The following is a 14612-nucleotide window of genomic DNA, read 5'->3' as shown; positions in this document are numbered from 1 at the left end:
CAGAAGCAAGGGAAGTTCTTCCCTGCTTTAGTCCAAGGCATTTCTCATTCCCCAGCTTGTTGGACGGCAGCCGATCCCTCATATAGCGACCACAGCCTCGCATTCACACAGGGCCAAGCCGGCCAGGAGTCTCTGCCACCAGTGAGCTTCTTCAGCCTTCTTCCTAGAACTGGACCTTTATTACAGCTTCCAAAAATCTCTTAAGGTGTTGTCTCCACCAGGCACCTCATTCAAATCTCTGTATTTTCTTGAGGACGTTGATCAGTTTGTACGTGGCAGGCACCGAAATAGTTTTTAACAAGGGAGCACTTCATTCAAGTTTTAATTATGATTTGTCTTAACGAACCTTCTTTTTTCTTGTTTACAACAGTTCCAGTCCCTAGAACTGACATCACACAGTGTACAAAAGATGCCAAGGAGTTTTACCAATTTTGCAGAGGCTTTGATATAAAGTATTTCTTGAGGGCCTGTTACGTTCCAGGCACTGAAAACCAAGAGAGACAAAGACTTCAAGCTTAGATAGGGCATTGTCTTCCTCATAGGGTCCACAGTCTTGGGTCTGGAAGGGACACTGGAGATAACTTTGTCTCCTACCTCATTTCACTGAAGAAGAAATAGGCCCAGAGCAGTTCGTGGAGTGCCAGAGGACACACAGCCCAGAAAGGGCCGAGAAGGGCTAGAACCCACATCTGCTGCCCTCTGCTCCAGAACGCTCTTCACTGGGGGCATCACAGCATCCAAAGTCCGTAGCAGCAGACAGAACAAACCGAAATACAGTATTTACTGCCAGCGTGGACTTGTGAAATAGTAGGACACAAAGAGAAATAGAAGGAGAAAGATCCGCTTTTGAAATTATTTAATAATGTATTTAACTATCTACTTTAGTTTTAATTCTGTGAGCATTTGACATCAAATGGACCAGGTTTTCTAAATTTTGTGATGAAACTTTCAAGTTCTACTTTATGTTTTTATATTATGCATGTAGTTTGGGGGTAAGGAGAAGGAAGTGAGGCCACACTGGGCTTCCTCTTCTGTTCACTTTCTCATCTCCTTTCCTTCTCCCCCGCTTCACCCCTACATCCTTCTCTCTCCTCCCCTCCCCTCTGCTGGCAGCCGGAAGCAGACACGCTAAAGGGGCTCTCCTTTTAATAAATGGGGCAACTTGACTCTGGCCTGAAGTGGTGTAATTAGGCCTCCTCCCTGGAAACAAAAGGGCCCTGAGGTTACGGGCAGATCTTATCCAGGAGACAGATTGAGTCAGTGGAAAGGATGTTACCTTCTCAAGACTTCTTAAACCTAATTTCGCAAAAAGATTGCCAAGGCTTTGCTTTCGGCTGTACTATCATGAAATAAGATACTCTGTGAGATACATGCACCCTTATGTTCATAGAAGTGCTGTTTACAACAGCCAAGACATGGAAACAACCTAAGTGTCCATTGACAGATGAATGGATAAAGAAGATGTGGTATTTATATACAAAGGAATACTTACTCAGCCATAAAAAAAAATGAAATGATGCCATTTGCAGCAACATGGATGGACCTAGAGATTATCATACTAAGTGAAGCAAGTCAGACGAAGACAAATATCGTATAATATCACTTATTTGTGGAATCTAAAAAAAAATGATACAAATGAACATTTACAAAGCAGAGAGAGAATCACAGACATAGAAAACAAACTTACGGTTACCAAAGGGGAAAGAGGGGAGGGATAAATTAGGAGTTTGGGATTAAAATATACACACTGCTGTATATAAAATAGATAACCAACAAGGACCTACCGTTTAGCACAGTGAACTATATTCAATATCTTGTAATAATCTATAACGGAAAAGAACCTGGAAAAGAATATATATGTTTATATGTGTGTGTGTGTGTGTGTGTGTGTATACACGTAACTGAATCACTTTGCCGTACACCAGAAATTAACACAACACTGTAAATCAGCTATACTTCAATTAAAAAAATAAAAAAGATACTCTATGAAGAGTAGAAAAACAATAATATTTTGAGTAAGAAGGGGAAAACAGCTGGGGAGGTATGATGCAGAAGCTCTTCAGAGTGGGGAAGGGAACAGAGTTCCGGGCTCGACTCCCCTCGCTGCCTTGACACAGGATGACTTGCAGCAAGTTGTACAGCTGTTACACCATCCTGCTCAACGTCTGAACTGGGGCCAGAGTCTCCATGCCTTCTGGAGAGAAGCAGTTTTCACCAGTGATGTTTTTTTCTAATTTTCCTGATCAATTGCCACTTCATTTCGTAATTACAGCATTTCCCCTGTGAAAGACAGGTTGTAATTTTCAAGATAATAGCATCTCCCTTTAGTTAGCATTTAAATAGATGCCTTTCTTTTCACAGACGTCGTCTTGGCTCTGCAGGAAGTTTAGGAAGAAGACCACTGGTATCGGCTACAAGATGGGAAAATCATTTCAAAGTTAGTTAATAACCTGAGAAGATCTCTACATGGTGGATCATCTCTTGAATTTGATATTACCTTTTTTATTGTTACCTTCAGTTTCAGAGGCGGGTGTCTTTGACCTTGTCTCAAAATTCCACCGCCTACGAACAGCGCCCATGACCTCTTTGACTACAGAGCTGAAGTCTTGTAGAATCACAGGTTCTTAGGGTCGGAGGAGGGCGTGAACTCTAGTTCAGTCCTGCAAAATATGTACATGGTGTGTGTGTACACACACATTCCAACAAAATACAGAGGTAGTTTCAGGAAGCCTGGAGGACAGTGTGATGTTGAGGCCCTGTTATAGGGACACGGTGAAATAGCTACAGAGGACCAGCTTGCACACACTTACTGGCATCCACGCACCAGCTGATCTGGTCTAAAAGGGAAGCGCACACAGGCAGCAGTTAGCGTCAGGATTTAGCTGCCACCGACGCCTTATGGTCCAGCGTCTCATTGGCACAAGAAAGGTGGTGAATACGGACTTCTTAGTTTGAAAAATGTTGTAACTTAAAAGGAGATATTCAGCTGCACTCATGAATACCTTTTGTGGTATTCCTACGATCATGTTAATGTCTATAGCAAAGGAAGAAGGGAAAATCCATCCTAGTGATGTTTCAGCCCAGTCGTCCTGCTGTTTGGATATGGCAAATAAATAATAGGAGATGGGAAAGTCAATGAGGAAATACGGAGAGGGAAAAGCTCTGCTAAAATGTTACCTAGTGAAACTGAAGAGCTTCCTTCCCTGCTTTTTTGTTAGTAACACATATGCCATGCCTGACATTTATTGGCCATAAACTAATAAATTACCTTGGCCAGTCTGGGCACTTATTTCGAGGCTAATAGTGTATTAGCTTTAAATGTAAGCTTCCTTTGGGGATATCGATACATGGAAAAGGTATTGTTAATCATTCTTGCCAAGGTTTTATATTTTCCTTCTATTTACTGATTCTCTCAAGGTTTCTGTACCAGACAGACATGCTCAGATCATCTATAGTTGCTCCAGTAAACAGAGGGCCATTTACAAATTCAAAATTAATTTAAAATTGGATACAGCTGTGTCAAATTTTTAACTTTCTTAAATAGCTGGGGACTTCTGCTAAGACACTTGTTCTGTCAGTTTCTTTTTAAATTTTTATTGAAATATTGTTGCTTTATAATGTGTTAGTTTCAGGCATACAACAAAGTGATTCACTTATACATATATTGATATATATGTATATATATTCTTTTTTAGATTCTTTTCCATTATAGATTATTACAACATATTGAATGTAGCTCGCTGTGCTATACAGTAGGTCCTTGCCCTGTCAGTTTTTATGCTGCAGTGCTCGAAATATGCTGCACTGCTCGAAATATGTCCATGAAAGAATAGTAGAAATGTTGAACTCTAATTTTAGTTTTAATCCCTTCATCCAGCAGTGGAACCGGCATGTAGTGTTTTAGTAAAAAGGATCACTCACACCCAGGCTTTTACAAATGTGTTTATGAAACTCATAATGTACAGGTGTCTTAATAATTGAATATATATCAAGGTATCACGAATCAAAGCAGACCAGAGAGTTGTTGTACAGTAGAATACGTTTTCTCAGTTGACTCTCTAAAAAAGTGAATTAAAAAAAAATTTTTTTTTAATTTATTTCTTTTATTTATTTATTTTTGGCTGTGTTGGGTCTTCGTTGCTGCGCGTGGGCTTTCTCTAGTTGCAGCGAGCGGGGCCTACTCTTCATTGAGGTGCACAGGCTTCTTACTGTGGTGGCTTCTCGTTGCGGAGCATGGGCTCTAGGCGCGCGGGCTTCAGTAGTTGTGTCACGTGGGCTCAGTAGTTGTGGCTTGTGGGCTCTAGAGTGCAGGCTCAGTAGTCGTGGCGCACAGGCTTAGCTGCTCTGCGGCATGTGGGATCCTCCCGGACCAGGGCTCGAACCCGTGTCTCCTGCATTGGCATGCGGGTTCTTAAGCACTGTGCCACCAGAATTGCGCCCAAGAATTGAATTTTGAGCCTAAGGATATTAAACTGTGGGAGGCGGTATGTGATAGTAGCGCCAGCCTGGGTGGCATCTTGGTTTGCCATTTGTTTGTAATGTAGGTCCCTGCTGGACCTACAGTGACTGGCTAATTTGAAAGGCTCGCTAACCTTATGGACCTTTCACGCTATTAAAGCATTAAGGCCGATCCTTCTGGGCCTTGTCTCTAAGAATATAAATATAAAAGACTCTGTATAGAGAGTGGTAGGTTTTTAACATAGAAACAGAGTCATAGCTTCATACATTTTAAAGGCTTGCTTTTATCCTTCAATAGGTAAATGGATAAATAAACTGTGTTAGAACCCAAACAATGGAATAGTATTCATCGCTATAAAGAAATGAGCTATGAAGCCATAAAAAGATGCGGAGGAACCTTAAATGCATGTTGCTAAGTGAAAGAAGCCAATCTGAAAAAGGCTACATACTGTATGATGCCATCTACTCTGGGACATTCTGGAAAAGGCAAAACTATGGAGACAGGAAAAAGATGAGTGGTTGCCAGGGGTTGGGTCGGAGGTGGGAGGGATGGATTGGTTGAGCACAGAGGATGTTTCAGGCAGTGCAGATTCTCTGTAGGATACTGTCGATACAATGATGTTATTATACATTTGTCCATGCTCATAGAATACACCACCAAGGGTGAACTGTAATGCAGACTAGGAGCTTAGGGTGTGTTACGTGTCAGTGTAAGTTCATTAATGGTAATAAATGTACCTGGTGGGGGACGTTGATGATGGAGGAGGCTGGGCACAGGTATATATGTGAGCCGGGGGTATGTGGGAAATCGCTGTACCTTCCCCTCAGTTTTGCTGCAAACCTAATAAAACTGCTCTAAAAATGTTAAGTCTTTTCAACAACAACAACAAAACCACAGGATCGTGGCCTCCACACTGTTTAGAGATTTCCTCTTATCACCTAATAGTATATTAGACACTGGAAAGTATTTCTTAAGTGCAAGAAAGTGAATTTCATCTTGACTCTCCCTTTCTAGGGTTTTTTTCCCCAACCTGGAAAGAATATTATCAGTGCTTCCATATCAGCTAATCATTCATCTGACAGTTCGGGAAATGCTGAATGATCGTGTTAAATAGGAACAGGAGGTAACTGTGCTTGTGTTTAAGATTCAACACCCATTACCTAGAAGCTTGTTAGGACTAAGACACTGAGCTAGAAAACAGGAAATTTGCTTTTCTCACACTGTCCGGCTTACACCTGCTGAGATCAGACAGAAGATGCAGCTAAGGGTCTGTTGCTGTTGTGTCAGAAGCAGTAGGTGTTTAACAAGCCTGAATATATACTGAAAATGATTATACACACCCCATTTCTGGCTTTCAGTGCTAGCTTCTTTTCCTGAGTGGACTCCCACTTCATGGTGAGTGAGGAGGCAGTGGTCCTTGGCTTCGGTGATGAACTCCTCGAGGTGTGTAGGAAAGTATTAGAGAAGGGGTCTGACGAGGTCACACTGCTTTTCCTTCACGCTCGTTCCCTTCAGAAGTCCCTTAATGGTCTTTCTAGTTCCACTAAGCCTTGATTCTTTGTATTTTCCGGTTTCTTTCATAGCAACTCTGAGTAGTGTATTCGAAGAGGCTTCTTTACTATTCGGTTTTAAGTGTCTTATAAAGTGCAGGTCATCCTGTATTTGCCCTTGTGTAGCAAGTAGAGAATAGGGGAGTCTTTGACTCTTACCCTATTAGGAGTTTTGTGATGTGCTGGGTTTTAATAAAATAACTAGGGACACAATAGGAGCCACTCAGAAAAAGGAAAGAGTTGGAAATCTGCTCAACTCACTTCCATTTCATGCTGGGACGGATCCTCTGCTATTGTAGAGAGCTTTCTTGCCTGAAGAAATTTGGGAGTGGCTGTTTGAGGCACATTTCTTGGATTCTTCTTTCTTTTTTAGGATCTAGGTTTTGAAATAGGGCTGATGTATAAAAAGCATGACTCCAGAGCTTTAGCTGTCTGTAAATACTTCCTTAACAAGCAAAGATTCCTCAACAGGGGTTCATGCTGTTAAAAATGGTGAGCACGTGTCCAATCACTTTTTGGCAGATAGATATTTATTATTAGAATATGTTGGCTGACTTTCCCTGCAGTGATATTTAAGTCAAGCGGCATTCCCTTATTTACTTATTTTTATATTTCCAGAATAATTCTAATTACACTCAGGATATTTACATAATTCTCTTTAGAATTTGGGCAGATAAGGAGATGTGAAAAGCACACAGGGAGAATTTGAAATGTCAGGAGCAGCTGAGGCTGGAAAGGAAGACCAAGGGCCCATGAGGGAGGATGGGCTTGACTTGCCAACAAGGTTGGGTATCGTTTGTATATGTTGGTTTTCTACTGCTGTGTGACAAATTACCATAAACTTAGAGACGTAAAACAACACGTATTTATCATCTCACAGTTTTTGGCTAGTCCTCTGCCCAGGGTCTTATAGAGCAGAAATCATGTTGGGCACTGGTTACATCTTCGTCTGGAGGCTGGTCTAGGGAAAGATGCATCTTCATGCTTTTTGATGCTGTTGGTAGAATGTATTTCCTCCTGGTTGTAGGACTGAGGTCCCCACTGTCTTGGTGGCTGTCAGCTGGGGACCACTTGGGGCTCCTGAGTTGGCTGTCCGGTCTGTGAGTCTCCCTCCATCTTGGCAACAGAGAACCTCACTCACCTTAGAGCCCTCTACGTCAGATCTCTCTGCCAACCCCACTTCTGCTATGAGCTGGGGAAAACTCTCCGCTTTTAAGGGCTCAGGCCTGATTAGGTCAGGACTACCTGGATAATGTCCCTATCATAAGGTCAGCTGTGCCAGCTAATGTGACCTCATCATTAGATTAAAGTAAGATCCACTCTGTCCGCAGTCCCAGGGATCATGTGGGGCGTGTACACCAGGGAGAGGAGAAATCACAATAGGTGACGGGGTGCTTCTGAGGGGAGCTATTTGGCCATTTGTGTTTTGAAAATGTACTTGTACTAAAGTGGGACAGAGGGAAGAGAATGGATTTTAAAGAACTGTCCTGAAAATGAGCAAACTTGATTAATTGGATGGGTGAGCAGCGATGCCGGCAGTGGAAGAGACAGTAACTGATAATGGCGTCCACATTTATAGAATACAGTATAAGGAGAAGAGTTTGTGGGGGAAGATAGTGAATCTAATTTAAACCTATTGAACTTAGGGTGCTTGGAATATGAAAGTAGCAATCTGCTTTTGCAATTGGATACATTGTTTGGCCTTTGGAAGAGAAGTCAGGCTGGTAGGCTCTGTGGGAGCCGGTATCTCTCACACTAATTCACATGCACGAGTGAATGAGATCGTGCAGACGGCCAGTGAATGAGTGCGAAGATATTAACAGCAGAGCTCTGGGCAACACTGATGCTTAGAGTTGGGGTGGGGAGTGTACCCCAGCTTAGGAACCGGGCGTGCCTGACCCCATGGGGATGTTACAGCAGTGATTATGGTCGAGTGGGTCTCCTTCAAACAGATCCAAGAGAGAATCTACACAGGCCAGCGTTCCCAGTATCACTTTCTAACCGCCATCCAGGCGTGGCACTATTGAACGTAGAAAACAGGAGGCCGGGGATTGCCGCAGGCGCTGTCCACCGAGAAATGATTTAGCGTCGTTCATTGTGATGGATTCTCGTGCCACCCTTTTATTTCTTTAGTTGGGCTTTTTGCTGTCTTTTGTACATTAGAATTTCAGTTATACAAAGTGTTAAGAACTGTAACATTAATATTTCCTGTAAGGAACGACTGATCCCTGTTTCTTGGAACAATGTAAGAAGGCTGTTAGGACTAATTTTACATTAGCGTGCTGTGTCATCGTGATCTTTAAGTAACTGTGAAGGGGATGGTGTATTCGGAAAGTTTTCTTGAACGTTTTAATCTCAGATTAGAAAAAAATATGCGCCCCCCCCCACCCCCATACGGAGCCGCCCGCAGTTTTCCAGTTCGGGGGCTGTGGTCACGCCCTGCTGTTCATTCAGGAAATACCACCCCCTTCCCCACCCTCCGCCTCCTTCGGGTCCGGGGCCGAGGGGCATCTAGTGCTGAGCCCCGGGTTCCCTCTCTCGACGGCCAAAAAGCCAAGGGCCCTTTTTCTCTTCAATTTTGTGGGTTGTATTGACCAGCCAGAACACCTTCAAGTTTTTGTTTCTTCTAGAAGAGGTCACAGATTCTAAGTTATGGGATCTTTTTGTTGGAACACATCACACTTCCATCAAGAACATTAGCTTCCTATAACCTGGTGCGATTTCCCTTGTCAGATGACTATTGTGGGTATTTTATTTCTAGATAAATGGAATTTGGGTCTTCTGTTTGTTTCTCCTGCCAAGACCAATCTATTTTGTTGGTGTTGCCTAGTGACTGTTTCCTGCAGTTCGGGTCCAGGATGTCTCTACAAATGGCAATTGTAAATGGCCGGGTTAGGTATTAATTCATGAAAGGCTTTGATCAGTGGGGGTTTCTTCTCGTTGACAAACAAAGACATCTTGGCTGTGTCGGACATGTGACAGCTGTGTTTAGCTGGTATGCACATTTGGGGTCACTTTCTAATACGGGTGAAAGAAATTCTGATCTCGAAGTCATATTTACACTTCGAAATGCACCTCATTCGCCCCGCGGCTGCGTGTAAGCATGAGCGATGGTATGCGGACGTACAGCCAGCACAAGAATTGGTTCTTAGGATGGTGTTTGGGAAACCGGAAGGAATAAAGAGACTTGTTATTTCTTATGGGATGCCATGGTGATGGCAAATAAAGTCACTGAAAGAGCGACCACGTTCTTTAGGGAAATGCCCCTATACTGAACTTGTACAGCACACGGGATGGTTTTCAAGGATTACCCCAAGCAAAATGCTTCAGTTCATATCTCCAGTTATTCCTTTAAAAGAAAGAAAAAAAGGCACCATCGGGAATATCAGGTTTTGCTGAGCTTCCTTAATAGTCAAGAAGTCGTCGTCATAGGGGAAAAAACCCCATCCAAATTGTAAAGGTACTTTGTTTCAGAAATAACATTTGATTTTAACTTGGGGCTTCTACGATGTATACCCAGCCGTGTTCTCACGAGGATTTAAGATGTTTTAGAGAAATACACATAATATAATGAGAAGGAGATAAATAAGCAGAAAGCGGGGCCAAGAGAAAATGAGAGGAAGAAGCCAGAAAGAGATGAACCCACAGAACGTGTGTTCAGAGCGCTCGCCTCACAGCGTCCACACAGTAAAAGCACTCCACTTGCTGGCTAGAATTTTCACTCCGGGTCCCGCCGTTTGAGAGAAGCTCTCTGTCAGCTTCTTCTGGGAGATTAGGAATAGCCGTCAGGAAAGTCTCAGTGGTGGTCGATTCTCTCAGTCAAACCTTTAAGAAGCGCTAACTGGGCTTCCCTGGTGGCGCAGCGGTTGAGAATCCGCCTGCCAATTCAGGGGACACGGGTTCGAGCCCTGGTCCGGGAAGATCCCACATGCCGCGGAGCAACTAGGCCCGTGAGCCACAACTACTGAGCCTGCGCGTCTGGAGCCTGTGCTCCGCAACAAGAGAGGCCACGACAGTGAGAGGCCTGCGCACCGCGATGAAGAGTGGCCCCCGCTCGCCACAACTAGAGAAAGCCCACGCACAGAAACAAAGACCCAACACAGCCAAAAATAAATAAATAAATAAAATTTAAAAAAAGAAGCGCTAAGTAACGATTTGTTTGAGATGATGCTTCTCTTTAAGTATCCGAGATGTGCAGCTTTCTAAGTTGCCGGCTCAGTGGAGAACTATATTTTTTAACAGGAGAGCTAGGGATGCTACTGACATCTCAGAAGAGGTGAGGGCTTGATGAGAGCGTGTTCGCAGAAAGACCGTCACCCACCTTCTCCAAGGACGTGGCCACAAAAATGCCTGAGGGTGAGGTTAAGACACACCTCAAACGTTTGGATCTAGGCCAGCGTGGAGACAAAGGATGCCCAGGGCCCTGACACTGTGGACAGAGCAGGACTTCAATGATTTCAGCTAAGAAAAACTTTAAAGCTTGAGCAGTATAAGTTCCTCTGTACTCTTCAAGGTAACCTCACAGGAAAATCTGTGCCTAGGTGTGTGAATGAGTTCATTCCCCTTATAGGATTATTAACTGTAAGCCCGTTAAATATTGTGACTCCTACGAAAATATTGACTTCAGTTTTAGAAAAGTTTTTAGGTGGCAGGACCAATTGCACGCTTAGTAGTTAACTCTCTAATCTGCTACTTAACCAGGCATTTTAAAAAGAACTTTTAAAGGAGAATCCAGGACGCATCCCTGTCCTATGCATGGAACTGCTCTCCACGTTCATCAGACAGACTTACTGAGCAGGTGCAGGACTACTGATACCTGGGAGTTCAGGCTGATCTCATGCAGTTTAGTCACGGAAGGTCCTTAGAAACCATAACCCACCTTGGGTTTTTCTATTTCAGCGTGAGGGGTAGAGCGTGTATCAAATGAAAGTAATGGAGTGAAGCCCCAGCTCAAGACCATTCGCCCTTCAGGAGAAATTGAGAAATTTATCAGGAAGTTAACCTGCAACATTTGAGGTGGAATTTTAAAAGCTAATAGGTCTTAAATGTAAGGCCAGACACTATAAAACTCTCAGAGGAAAACATAGGCAGAACACTCTACGACATAAATCAAGACATAAAGCAAGATCCTTTTTGACCCACCTCCTAGAGAAATGGAAATAAAACCAAAAATGAACAAATGGGACCTAATGAAGCTTAAAAGCTTTTGCACAGCAAAGGAAACCATAAACAAGAGGAAAAGACAACCCTCAGACTGGGAGAAAATATTTGCAAATGAAGCAACTGACAAAGGATTAATCTCCAAAATATACAAGCAGCTCATGCAGCTCAATATCAAAAAAACAAACAACCCAATCCAAAAATGGGCAGAAGACCTAAATAGACATTTCTCCAAAGAAGATATATAGATTGCCAAAACACACATGAAAGGATGCTCAACACCACTAATCATTAGAGAAATGCAAATCAAAACTACCATGAGGTATCACCTCACACCAGTCAGAATGGCCATCATCAAAAAATCTACAAACAACAAATGCTGGAGAGCGTGTGGAGAAAAGGGAACCCTCTTGCCCTGTCGGTGGGAATGTAAATTGATACAGCCACTATGGAGAACAGTATGGAGGTTCCTTAAAAAAATAGAACTACCATATGACCCAGCAATCCCACTACTGGGCATATACCCTGAGAAAACCATAATTCAGAAAGAGTCATGTACCCCAATATTCATTGCAGCACTATTTACAATAGCCGGGACATGGAAGCAACCTAAGTGTCTGTCAACAGATGAATGGATAAACATGTGGCACACATATACAATGGAATATTACTCAGACATAAAAAGAAACGAAAGTAAGTTATTTGTAGTGAGGTGGATGGACCTAGAGTCTGTCATACAGAGTGAAGTAAGTCAGAAAGAGAAAAACAAATACGTATGCTAACACATACATATGGAATCAAAAAAAAAATGGTTCTGATAAACCTAGGGGCAGGACAGGAATAAAGGCACAGACGTAGAGAATGGACTTGAGGACACGGGGAGGGGGAAGGGTAAGCTGGGACGAAGTGAGAGAGTAACATTGACATATATACACTACCAGATGAAAAATAGATAGCTAGTGGGAAGCAGCTGCATAGCACAGGAAGATCAGCTCGATGCTTTGCGACCACCTAGAGGGGTGGGATAAGGAGGGTGGGAGGGAGAGACGCAAGAGGGCGGGGATATGGGGATATACGTACGCATATAGCTGATTCACTTTGTTATACAGCAGAGACTAACAAACATTGTAAAGCAATTATACTCCAATAAAGATGTTAAAAAAAAAAAGCTAATAGGTCTGCCACCTGCAGGGATGAAATATCGTCTTCTTGCAGAAATTAGGAAAAAAATCCAACACTCTAGATCTGGCCAGAGCAGATTATACCCATGTGGTAGAAAAATATAAATAAACTGATCCTGAATAAATTTCAAAGAACGTAGCAGTTTTTTGAAGAGCTTTGAACAGGAAATAAACCCCAGATGCACTTATTTCACTTGATTTTCTTTCCTGTTTCAAAAAATACTAATTTTGCTCTCTGCCAGGCTCAGGGGTGCGTGTTGGGAATCCATTTGCAGGTAGAAACTGCTTACCTGAGCAGCTGGCATTACCATTACTCAAATTACAACACAAAGCAGCGTGAAATTGCCACCCTGACAAGTGCGATGCAGAAGATATAAAAACACGTTCTCTGAGACCTGGTCCTGGAGGTGGGGGGTGGGTAGAGTCCTGAGGAAGGGGTGCTTGAGGAGAGATCTGAAGGCTGGACGGGTGGAAGGGTCCAGGGTGTGAAGGTGGCTTGTGCAGACTTTGGCAGGAGGAAGCCTAGGGAGAGGGGCTGGAGGAAGGTTGTGTGATGGAGTAGGGGGTCAGGGCAGGCCAGGGGGCACCACGGGGGGAGCCAAAGAGGCAGGCGGGACCTCCCCCACCGTGATGATGGGGTCTGACCGCATCCTCAGTCTGGCTGTCTGTGCTCTCACTACTGAGTCTGATAGCCAACTTCTGGTCTTCCCACATGGGTATATTCTCACAAAGAGTTTTTGAATGTAAAGACAGAAGTGAAAGTACATTTGATAAAATCTCGGGCTCATCTCCTTTGAATTTCACTTGACATCCTCCTGAGCCCCCAAGATCGCAGGCGTCTTGCTGCCCTCAGTCCTTGTTAAGCCAGGAGGGAGCTGGCAGGACTGACTTAGAGGCTCAGCCTTCAGAGAAGGGGGAGCATCACTCAAGTCCCGAAGAACTTCCCAAAGTCCCTCAGCCCCGAACCTCCCAGTTCAGCTCTGAACACCGATAAGGTCCAGGAAAGACAGCGGCAATCTTGTGAGCCCAAGAAAAATCAGAATAATCTGAGTGTGTCGTACTTTACTTTTTGCTTGAACAGAATGGTTTGAAGTTCTCCTGTCAGTGAAAGAACGTTACAGCTGTTTGTTAGGGCAAAGGGCTGTACCTACTTTGAAAGCCCTTTGTCTTCTGGATTCAGTTTGCCTAACCATTTCAGTTTTTTATGTGAGTGTTATTTACTGCCATTTGCTGATGCAATTCGTGCTTTAAAAGTAAATAACCACAAAGCTCAAAGAAATCACCATCTGAGATTCAGGAGTCAGCAGAGACCAACATTCCCTCGTGGTTAAATGAGCTCTTGGGACGGCTGCAGTGAGGGGACCTTGTGCTGACCCGAGGGGACGGGTCTGCTCTGGTTCTAGAATGAGGCCTGGGCCTTGCTTCTTCACAGGGCAGAGCAGGCTCCTCCCACCCCCGCTCCCAGGTGTGGGAACTGCTGGGCCGATAGGATTAATGCTGGCTCTTCAGGATTGCGAGCTCAGGAGCTCAGGATGCCCCCGATAGAGACAGCGAGGTCCAAAAGCAATCCCAACCTTGGACGTGTAGACCTGCTGGTACCCCAGGTGGTCCACACCGGCTATTGCACGTGTCCGACAAAGCTGGAGAACATGTAAGTAGAATCAAAAAGTTAGATGCTTACAAAGGCTTTTTCTCCCCAGCTACTGGATTTTAAATACTAATCCAAAATATGATATGCTTTCAGTGAAGGCCAGACCGACCTTAAGTGTCATTGAAAGTGTCATCAGCTGTCCTATTTTTTTTATTTATTTATGTTTTCATTATAGGTCTTTCATAGGTTTTACAGTTATTTTAATTTAAAACCTCTATTTTAACTAGCGAAATGATATAATTACATTTTTTAATTATGTGAGTGGTTTGCATAATAACCCTGAAATCCTTCCTCTGTGTGCTTACTCACAGCCTTGTCCTGTTAATAAGAGGAAACAGCTGATGGACACTGGTTCACTTAAGACTTATTTGTTTAAAGCACTTACTGTTATTATATGGTTTTGATCTTCAGTGCCTTATAGGACTGAAAAGTGGCCGTTCTACAAATTCCTACTCGTTAAATGTATATCATTAAAAGTTGTGTTTTCACTGTCAACATTTGCATTGCCTACAGTGCTTTATTTGACCACATGAGTTATAAATCACAATTTGGGTTTTGTTTGATTTTTTTTTTTGAGAATTGTCTTGGAAAGGAGACATAAGTACTTCCTC

General features: G+C 43.3%; 1 protein-coding gene across 1 annotated transcript in view; it reads left to right on the top strand.

Moving 5' to 3' along the window:
• The window catches only part of EPB41L3 (erythrocyte membrane protein band 4.1 like 3), a 210567-nt gene that overhangs the window by 135989 nt on the left and 59966 nt on the right, over positions 1-14612 (top strand). The gene's annotated exons all lie outside the window — the stretch shown is intronic.

Source organism: Lagenorhynchus albirostris, chromosome 14 (assembly GCF_949774975.1).
Source record: "Lagenorhynchus albirostris chromosome 14, mLagAlb1.1, whole genome shotgun sequence".
NCBI classification, from domain to species: domain Eukaryota; kingdom Metazoa; phylum Chordata; class Mammalia; order Artiodactyla; family Delphinidae; genus Lagenorhynchus; species Lagenorhynchus albirostris.
This window is presented reverse-complemented; position numbering and strand designations above follow the sequence as displayed.